Source organism: Crotalus tigris, unplaced genomic scaffold (genome assembly GCF_016545835.1).
Source record: "Crotalus tigris isolate CLP2741 ecotype Arizona unplaced genomic scaffold, ASM1654583v1 scf7180000019137.2069052, whole genome shotgun sequence".
NCBI lineage: Eukaryota > Metazoa > Chordata > Lepidosauria > Squamata > Viperidae > Crotalus > Crotalus tigris.
This window is the reverse complement of record NW_024097395.1, coordinates 899,763-909,795: the sequence shown is the minus strand read 5'-3', so window position 1 is coordinate 909,795 and position 10,033 is coordinate 899,763.

Here is a 10,033-nt window from a genome sequence, read left to right as displayed (position 1 = left end):
GGCCGCTAAGTGGCAGCCAAAAGCCTCATCTTCTGGCTCAATCTTGGGGTGGGACCAGTCTTTGCAACCCAAATCAGACAACCCTCTCTTGCATGTTTCCTTCTTGGGTTTTGGGGTGTGTAAAGGTTTCGTTCCTGCTGACTTCATGGAAACATCTCTATATTATTTCCTTGGGAGCGGTCCAGATGTTTTGCTAGGAACATAAAGGCAAAGTCTGCCAGTGCAGATTGATTGCTGGTGACTTCACAGATAAGGCCCATGTAGTTGCTGACTACAGAGGCCATGGACATTTCCGCAGTCAGGTGGCCATCATCACAGAGTCCTGTTACCTTCCCACCTAAGTGGTACCTAGTTATCTACTCACATTTCCATGCTTTCAAACGGCTAGGTTGGCAGGAGCAAGTATTGGAGCTTATCCCATCGTGTGGGTGCTGGCTGACAAGCACAGTGTCTTAATTGCTGAGCCACCACATTGCCCACAGGTAGGGAAGTGGTTTGTAATTTCTTCTTTCAGAGTTTTAATCTGGGAATGTACCAAAACAAGGTCTGTCCTTTTTCCTATCTCCTTAGATTTTTTTTTTTTAAAAAAAGATGTTATAAATTAGTATCTTCTTTATACAACTATTTTTTTCTCTGTTACAACCCAAGCTTTGACATGCTTTCTCCAATCAGGTATAGCTAGGCTATACATCTCAGTCAAGCATTTTAACTGGTGTAACATTTCCATCTGCTTCTGTATTAGAAAATTGTTATAGCCATTAGGGCTCTTGGATAATAGTTTTAAAATTCTGGATTTTAAAAGTAATTGATTGTGTATGTAAGAGCCCACCCTGGTGTCGGATATGAGGAAAAGCAGAACAGAAATATTTTATAAATGAATAAGGCATCACTCATCTATTACAGAATCATAGAATCATAGAGTCACAGGGCTGGCAAGGACCTTGGAGGGTCTTCTAGTCCAAACCCCTGTTCAAGGTAGACTTTATTCCATCCCAGACAAATGGCTGTCCAATCTTTTTTTGAAGACCTCCTTTAACGGAGCACCCATCATTCTGCAATCGCGTGTGAAGCTCTGCTCATGCACAAAGCTCCATTTCTGCAAGCGGAGGGTGTATGTGCACTGTTCACACAAATGGAGCTGTGTGCACACAAGTGTGCCTGCCACTTACATGACATAAACACACACACACACACACACACACACCATGCTGGGCTAGGCTGCCAAGCTGGAAAGGTTGGGGACTGCTGCATTATTTCATTGGTCCTCCTTGTCCTGTCTTCTTTTCTACCCACTATGGGTTATATGCAACGATAATTCACATTTGTGTAAACAGAATTTAAAGTAATTTGACAAATACTCCAGGAAGTAATTAACCACATTAGACAGCAATCATTTATTTTCAAAGAATGGATACATTTCAGATTGTAAGAGAAGAACATGGTAGTCTATGGTGGCAAAAACCAAGATTGAGTCTGGTAGCCCCTGAGCAACAATTTGATTGATTGATTCATTGATTCATTCATTCATTTTATACAGCCATCCATCTCAAATATACGACTCTAGGCAGATAACAATATTTAAAAAGGTTCTATTTTATTCTATAATAGATAAAAGCATGTATAAAAACATAAAACATACAGCAGCTGAGAAAAAACTACAAACCTTCACCTTCAAGATAGCCAGGAAATGGGTTCCATCATGCATCCAAAATTCAAGCACAGAGTCACGTTCAAGGCCTTACGGAAGGCCAAAGGGGATGAGGCCAATCTATTGTCCAGAGCAGGGGTAGGCAACCTTGACTCTTTTATGACTCGTGGACTTCAACTCCCAGAATTCCTGAGCCAGCCATGCTGAGGGGAAGAGAGAGTTTCCAAGCTGAGTCATGCTGGCTCAGGAATTCTGGGAGTTGAAGTCCACGAGTCATAAAAGAGCCAAGGTTGCCTACCTCTGGTCCAGAGGAACAAAATTCCAGAGGATGGGCACAACCACAGAAAAGGCTCTGCTCCTGGGCCCTATCAATTGAGACACCTTAGCAGTCGAGACCTTGACCTTATCGTGTGTGCGTGCTGAATATAATGGCCAAGGCTGTTACATTTTGCATCAACTGAAGCTTCCAAATACACTTCACAGACAGACTCATGTAGACTGCATTGTAGTAATACAAGCGGGGTGTGTGTGTGTGTGTGTGTGTGTGACTCAGATATGAGTGTCTGTAATTCAGGCAAATTAAGGGCATAAACTTTCATTGGATCCATTAATCAGAAACATCATTCTTGCATCTGATGAACTGAGTTGCAGCTTTTGAAAGCAGAAGCTTTTTAATTTAAAGTCTTAGCTGGAAAAGAGGCTACCAGATTCCTCCTGATTTCATGAGCAAATGTTTCAGACAGTAAAAGGAGGCTGATTCCATACCTCTGTTGTTTGCTATCCTTGATTCTATCCAAAACAATCATCCAGGCCTTGCCCATCATTTCCACACTTAAGGCTATTGCATAACCTAAATAACTCTGGCAAAGCAAAGCTAGGAATCTACAAAGAAGCAAGGAAAATGAGCAGGGTCTGCAGAGATTCAAAAAGTGTTTAGGACCATTTTGGTTTCTTTGCTTTCATAAAGCAGTTTAGTGATGACTGAGCACGTTCAATAATCACACAAAATCCTTGACTTACAATCATCAGATTAGTGACTGTTCAAAGTCACAACAGCATTGACAAAAGTAACTAATGACTTTTTTCACACTTATAACCGTCAGGGCAACCCCATGGTCACATGATCAAAAATTCAAATGCTTAGTAACTGGTTCATATTTATGACAGTTGGCGTGACCCAGGGTCATGTGATCCTCTATAGCTGGCAAGCAAAGTCAATGGGGAAGCCAGATTCACTTAACCGTGTTACTAATTTAACAACCGCATTAATTCATTTAACAACTGTGACAGGAAAGGTCGTAAAATGGGACAAAACTCATTTTAAGAACTGTCTCACTTAGCAACAGAAATGTTTGGCTCAACTGTAATCATAAGGACTACCTGTAATTATAGCAAACTATCTGATGTTCAGGGAGATATGGATAGAATGTCACCCATGGAATTCCGAATAGAAAATTCTCCTCATGTTGTGACATTTTGTTGCTGGTCCTGTTTATACAATAATATTTTGAATGCACTAGCAGGTCACTGGTGCTTCAGCTAGTCCTTGCTTAATGACCAGTTGCTTAGCAACAGTTCAAAGTTACGATGGACACCAAAAGAACGTATGATTCGGATTTGAACTTCCAACAGCTATCCCATCTCCCACAGTCCTGTGACCATATTTGGAGTATTCAGCAACTGGCCCTCATTTATGGCCATTTGCAGTGTCCCATGATCACATAAAGTGGCAATTCAGGACAGTGTTTACATCCGGTTTCTGGCAAACAATGGGTTGGTTGTGTTTCTGTTGTGACTGTTTCTTTAAAGTTTTGCATCCATTTTATTACGCAATTTTTTATTTGTTCTGTCTCGGTGCCATGTATGAGTAAGAGTTTATATATGTGGATTTTTTAAAAAAGTAGACAAATATAGGATTGCGCTCCCAGCTTCTCGGAGACGCTCTGAAGCACTTAAAATGAGCAAGTGAATAATGCATAGGACATTATCTCTTGTTAGCCTCTGGGAGTTTTTTTTTTAAAAGAATGTAGTCAAATCATTAAAGCAACTGGAAATAAAAATTCCATCAGGAATCCCAGCAAGTACTAGAAAACATATCAATAGCTGGATTGCTTTGCTTAAAAGGTCATTTGTATTTTGTTCAGCGGGACCTGAAATATGAAGAGGTACAAGTTTCCACATTTTCTCTTGGCCAGTTATATATTTCAATTCAATATCCTAGCAGAAATATTCTGAGGGATCCTTGGTGCTCTTTGAGCTTTCTTGCTTTCTTGCAGACATTTCATTACCCTAACTAGGTAACATCATCAGTGCTAGTCAGGAGTGGGGTTTGCTGTCAGTTTATATTCTGGTGTCTTGCCTGTCTGTGTGAGTGGGGGTGGTCTTAGGGATTAGGCCAAATCCAAAAATGCCAGGGAATTTCTAGAAGGCTAGCACTGACAAATCAGCCATGAAGAGACACATAGACATTAACATCTATAGACTGCTCAAAAGAGACAATCAACCAACCCAAAAGAGAAACAGACTCTAGCACAGTGGTTCTCAACCTTTTTAATGCCGCGACCCCCAACCGATCGTAAGTCGAGGACTACCCAACCAGTAGTAAATTGAGGACTTTCCCTGCCCAGGAGCACCGCGCATGCGTGGTGCTGCCCTCTGCACCGGCCAAGGCGTAGCTGGCAAGGGGCAGCAACGGCACAGGGTGACCACTGGCTGAGCCACCAGCTGGCCCAGCCCAAGGGAGGTAAGGCACCCGCTGGGCCCCACGCATGCCAGCAACCCTCCCTGCACCCACCGGCCTCCCACCTCCCACCCCTGGCCCTCTTTTACTTACATTTTTAGTAGTTGCTCAGCAGGGAGGGGTGGAAACTTCCAGACAGCTTGCCTTCGCTGCAGACAACTTGCAGCACCGTTTGCAGAATGGGATTTCTGGTGGGCTCAGCAGGGCAGAGACAGCCTGGACAATTTCTATTGGCTTTTGAAAGCCAATAGAATTAGGCTCTATTCAAGAGAGTCTATTCTATTGGCTTTCAAAAGCCAATAGAATAAAAGGGAGTAGCACAGCTAAGGAAAAGGAGAAAAAAATGGCGGACTGCATTGTTTTGCGACCCCCGTGAAATGGTCGTTCGACCCCAAATGGGGTCACGACCCATAGGTTGAGAGCCGCTGCTCTAGCACCTCTCCACCAGCAATCAGCACTCAACTTCTAAAGGCAAGTTAATTGTTCTCACTATTAAGAAGTTTCTCCTTAGTTCTAAGTTGCTTCTCTCCTTGATTAGTTTCCATCCATTGCTTCCTGTCCCGCCTTCATAAATTTCACTGTAATAGGGAATCATATTTGTTTACATGAATTAAATCTGCCACCTAGTGGCAATCTAGGAAGAAAAAAAAAGCAAGGACACCTGCATGAAGTAAATATTTACAGTACGATTACGGAAAATCTCAAGAGCTCATTATTTGCTATTGTTTGTTTGTTTCTTACACAATTGTTCTATAGACAAGTCCCAAGTCTACATAGTTTACAACCTCTAATAACAAAATAAAAACACATAAACTAAACAGTTAGAACAATTGATCAGTGGAACGACTTGCCTCCAAAATTTGTGGGTGCTCCAACACTGGAGGTTTTTCAGAAGAGATTGGACAACCATTGTCTGAGCAGGGGATTAGACTATAAGACCTCCAAGGTCCCTTCCAACTCTGTTATTCTGTTAATACACCCCAAATGGGAGCTGATTCCTAGAACAAGAATGTGAAACAATAAGATGGGTATAGGACAGAAAGAAAGGTAAAACTGCTGACAAGCATCCAAATTTTGATCATGTGACCATGAGGATCCTGCAATGGTTGTAAATGTGAAACACGGTCATAAGTCACTTTTTTCAGTGCCATTGTAACTTTGAACGGTCACTAAACGAACAGTTGTAAGTTGAGGACTACCTGTACATGATTTTGCTAATGCAACATGGATATTATTAGAACTGCCCAGTAATGGACTTTTTTTTAATTTTGGCAATTGAATAGATATTCAGGTAAGTATCCAAGAGATCCTATTCCCAAATCAACCCCAGTATTATGAATATACACTGAAATGACTCCAGTATGTAGTTTGACATGTATTGGCATGTAGCCATGCCAATAGAACAATTTTTCTGCTCGCAAATCTTTCCCAGACTTCATTTGGACTTTTCATCCTTACCAAATATGAATACATTTCTTATGATAATACCCTTAGTTATTAGTGTCATCATGAGTCAGCAGCTTTGACTGAAAGGAACAAGAATGATTCCTATAATTATAGCTTATTTTCAGACAGCTAGACTTCCTGATTCATAGTAGTTTGTGCCCTTAAACTAGATATACTCATTATTCAAATCTGAGAAGAAACAAAATCCTTTCTTTAAATTAGGGAAATTCAGAGTGTTTCCAAATGGTTGAAATATGCTCTTGTTGCTAAACCCAATAAATAAAACTGGATATATGCACAGATGGGTACAAGATACTTTGAAAGGGATGTGACTGTCCCATGTATCGTTAGAAGAAGAGAAATGATGGAAGGTACCTAATTAGTAGGTTTACCGAAACTGTTCTGAAAGCTAAGTGACATTTGGACAGACCAGATCACAGCAAATACAGCCTTTCAAGTCATTTTCTTGGCTCGTAGTGATGCTTTCTAAGCACTGAGAACATTGTCCAAGAAGAAGGCCAAAGGACTAAAGGTCTCAAAGATACAGAAACTGGGAGATCAAAAGCACTCCTGGAAGAGAATGGTGTTAGAAGTCTTCATCCTGGTTCATCCAAGCCGGGAATAAATAAGCAAACATGGTGACTGCTTTGGGAAGAAGGTTACAGTTTATTGCAGAAAGATGGTTCTTCAGGAAAGTGCAGAGGAGAGAAGGGCTGAGCACATGGGGTAGTAGGTTTTTATACTCCCTCTAGCCTTTTGTTTGGAATAGTTTCCTGTTCCTGTGGCATGAACCTTGAGCTGTTTCTGAGTGTTTGTCTAGGCCTTGATATCTGTGGTTTAATTCTATTATCATATCCTGCTTCCCAGGTGATGGGGCTGACTCCTAGAGTTTGGGTGGGGTATGCAGATCTTCTCTTTTGTCTTCTTGATTGCTCTGGCTCCAACTTTCTGATGGTTTTACATCTGCATTTGTATGGGCCTAGCTCTTGCTTGGGGCAGAGAGATAGATTTGGGGCCAGGTTTGGTTTTAAAAAGTCCTTTTGAGGAAAAATATATTTTTCTGCCCTTTTTAATATTTCTTTCTCTGGGCTAACTTCCCTCAATGGCATGGTAGCAGCCAGTACTTTTGGGGAAATTCTGCTGCTCTCAGACTTCCTGGTGCTGCTGTTTCTCGGGTGGCACCTGGGTCTTGGGACAGGAGCAGCAGAGTGATGAGCTTTGGCCAGGGAAAGTGGGCTGGGAGTCTGGGGCTGTCCTTAGGAAGGCGAGGAAGAGGAAGCTAGTTTGGCTGCCCCACCGTTAATTAAAGTTTCTGCCTTTTAATCAAATTCCTTAGCTGGAAAGATGTTACTAAACTGCTTTTTGAAATGTTTGCCACAGACTGAGAGAGATGGTGAGCGAGTAAGGAATAAGGAAGATCTCTGGGAGGGAGGGAGGGAGGGAGAGAAGAAAGAAGGGAAGGAATGAGAAAGAAAGGAGGAAGAGAGGGAGGGAGGAGAGAAGAAGAGGAAGGAGAAAGAAAGGAGGGAGTAAAGAAGGAAAAGAGGGAGGGAGGAAGGAAGGAAGGAAGAAGAGAAATGAATGAGAAAGAAAGGAGGAAGAGAGGGATGGAGGGAGGAGAGAAGGAAGAAGAGGGAAGGGGAGGGAGGGAGGGAAGGAAGAAAGAAGAGAGAGAAAGGAATGAGGGAAGTTAGCCCAGAGAAGGAAATATTAAAAAGGCAGAAAAATACATTTTTCCTCAAAAGGACTTTTTTTAAAAAACCAAACCTGGCCCCCAAATCTATCTCTCTGCCCCAAGCAAGACTTTAACCCCATACAAATGCAGATGTAAAACCCTCAGAAAGTTGGAGCCAGAGCAATCAAGAAGACAAAAGAGAAGATCTGCATACCCCACCCAAACTCTAGGAGTCATTAGCCCCATCACCTGGGAAGCAGGATATGATAATAGGATTAAACCACAGATATCAAGACCTAGACAAACACTCAGAAACAGCCTCAAGGTTCATGCCACAGGAACAGGAAACTATTCCAAACAAGGCTAGAGAGGGTATAAAAAAACCTACTGCCCATGTGCTCTCTCTCTTTCCTTTCCTCTGCTCCTTCCTGCAAGGACCATCTTTCTGCTTCTTCAATAAACTGTAACCTTCTTCCCAAAGCAGTCTCCATGTTGCCTATTTATTCCCGGCTTGGATGAACCAGGATGAAGACTTACTTCTGACTGGAATAAGAAAAGAGGAAGGGAGGAGAGAAGGAAGAGGAAGGAGGAAGGAAGGGGAAGGAAGGAAGGAAGGAAGGAAAAGTTTAGCCAACAAAAAGAGGAGAGATGCAAAAACAAAGCAGTAAAAGACAGAAGGAAAGAGAGATTGGTGAGGAAACTGAGAAAAAGTATAATTTAGATGGAAGTTCCAGAGTGTATCATCCCATATAAGATCTTGAAAAAAAAAATTATGCAGTAGATCAGTCCCTAATGTTAGTGTTCTGGTTAATAAAATATATTACCAGCCAAACAACCAAAGTAATATGCTACTTTCACTGCTCTGCCTTAAAGTTTTTAAATTATAATTTGTTTAATTGCTTATGATGATACTCTTCATTTTCAATCCACTGGAATTTTTTTATTAAGATGTTTCAGTGTTGTGGCTGCTGCATTAATGAACTAGTCCTCATGGGACACTTGTCACAATTTAAGCACCTTAAGGTACTTGCTTTGCTATTCCTTTGGTGGTCTAAAAATTTTGATTTTCATCTTTTTATTTTTTAAAAAAACACTTTTAATTAGAAAAAAAGATGGAAAGTGGGCATGCCAGAAAGCTAAGAACAAATGTCTAGCATAATTGTTATTCATAAAAGTGCTTCTGAGCCAACAGCCATTCCTGGGAAGTAAAATGTTGGTTGGCTGCAAACCATGTTTTGTTTGGAAATGTGCCTGCCTGCCCGAAAAAGGAAGAAATTCAAGTTGGAATATCATCAAGAGCTAGAAAAGGTGGCAGAGAAGCATACCCATTTCCTTTCTGACCTGGCCATTGCCACCATAGCAATCATTTCTGAATAGGCACTCCCACCCAATGGTAGCCATTTTGTGAGTGTGCCCACACGCTCTCAAAATTCCAGATTTATTCACTGGCCTAGCCCAACTCACTCATGGTGTCTCTGGATAGCTTACAGGAATAAAACCCTAATACAAAACCTAAAACAATCCTATTTCTCCGGCGACAACATTCAAACAAAATTTGATGAGCTCCATATCAATCTGGGATTGCCATGCCCGTTGGCAAAACCATGTCTTCAGAGCCTTTCAGAAGAATTTCAAGGTTGGGGCCCATTTTATCTCTGTGAGGATGGTGGTGTTCCACAAGGAGGGAGCCATCATTCTTGTGATCATTCTGAGCCATCCTTCTGCAAACACAATTTTATTTTCCTGAATGTTCTTGGATTCCACAAAGACTCCAAAACATTAGCAGAAGATGAAAAGAGTGAACATTTGCCAGTCTTTAATTAGAAGGCATACTGATTTGTGACAAAGATCTGATTTGTATGTGTGTGTGTGTATATATATGTATGTATATATGTATGTGTTGTGAAGCAAATAACAATCACCAGGAGAATAAATGAAAAACAAAACATTTAATAAATAGAACCTAGCTTTTGTCGGAAGCTTCCGACATTGTCAGGGTTAAAAGCAGTCGTTGGGGAGAAGCGTCTAGTGATCATATATAAGCTTCTCCCCAACGACTGCTTTTAACCCTGATGATGTCGGAAGCTTCCGACGAAAGCTAGATTCTATTTATTAAATGTTATTTATTTGCTTCACAACATGAATATACCCAGGAGTCGAATTTTTACTCGTATATGTATGTATATATGTATGTATATATATATGTATATATATGTATATATGTATGTATATGTATATACGTATGCATATATGTATTTGTGTGTATATGTATGTGTGTGTATATATATATATACATATACATATATATATATACATATATGTACATATATGTATATAATGTATGAGATATATATAGATATAACAGAATAACAGAGTTAGAAGGGACCTTGGAGGTTTTCCAGTCCAATCCTCTGCTCAGGCAGGAAACCTATACCATTTCAGACAAATGGTTATCCAACTCTTCTTAAAAAATTCTAGCGAAGGGGCATCCACAACTTCTGGAGGCAGGTTGTTCCATCGATTA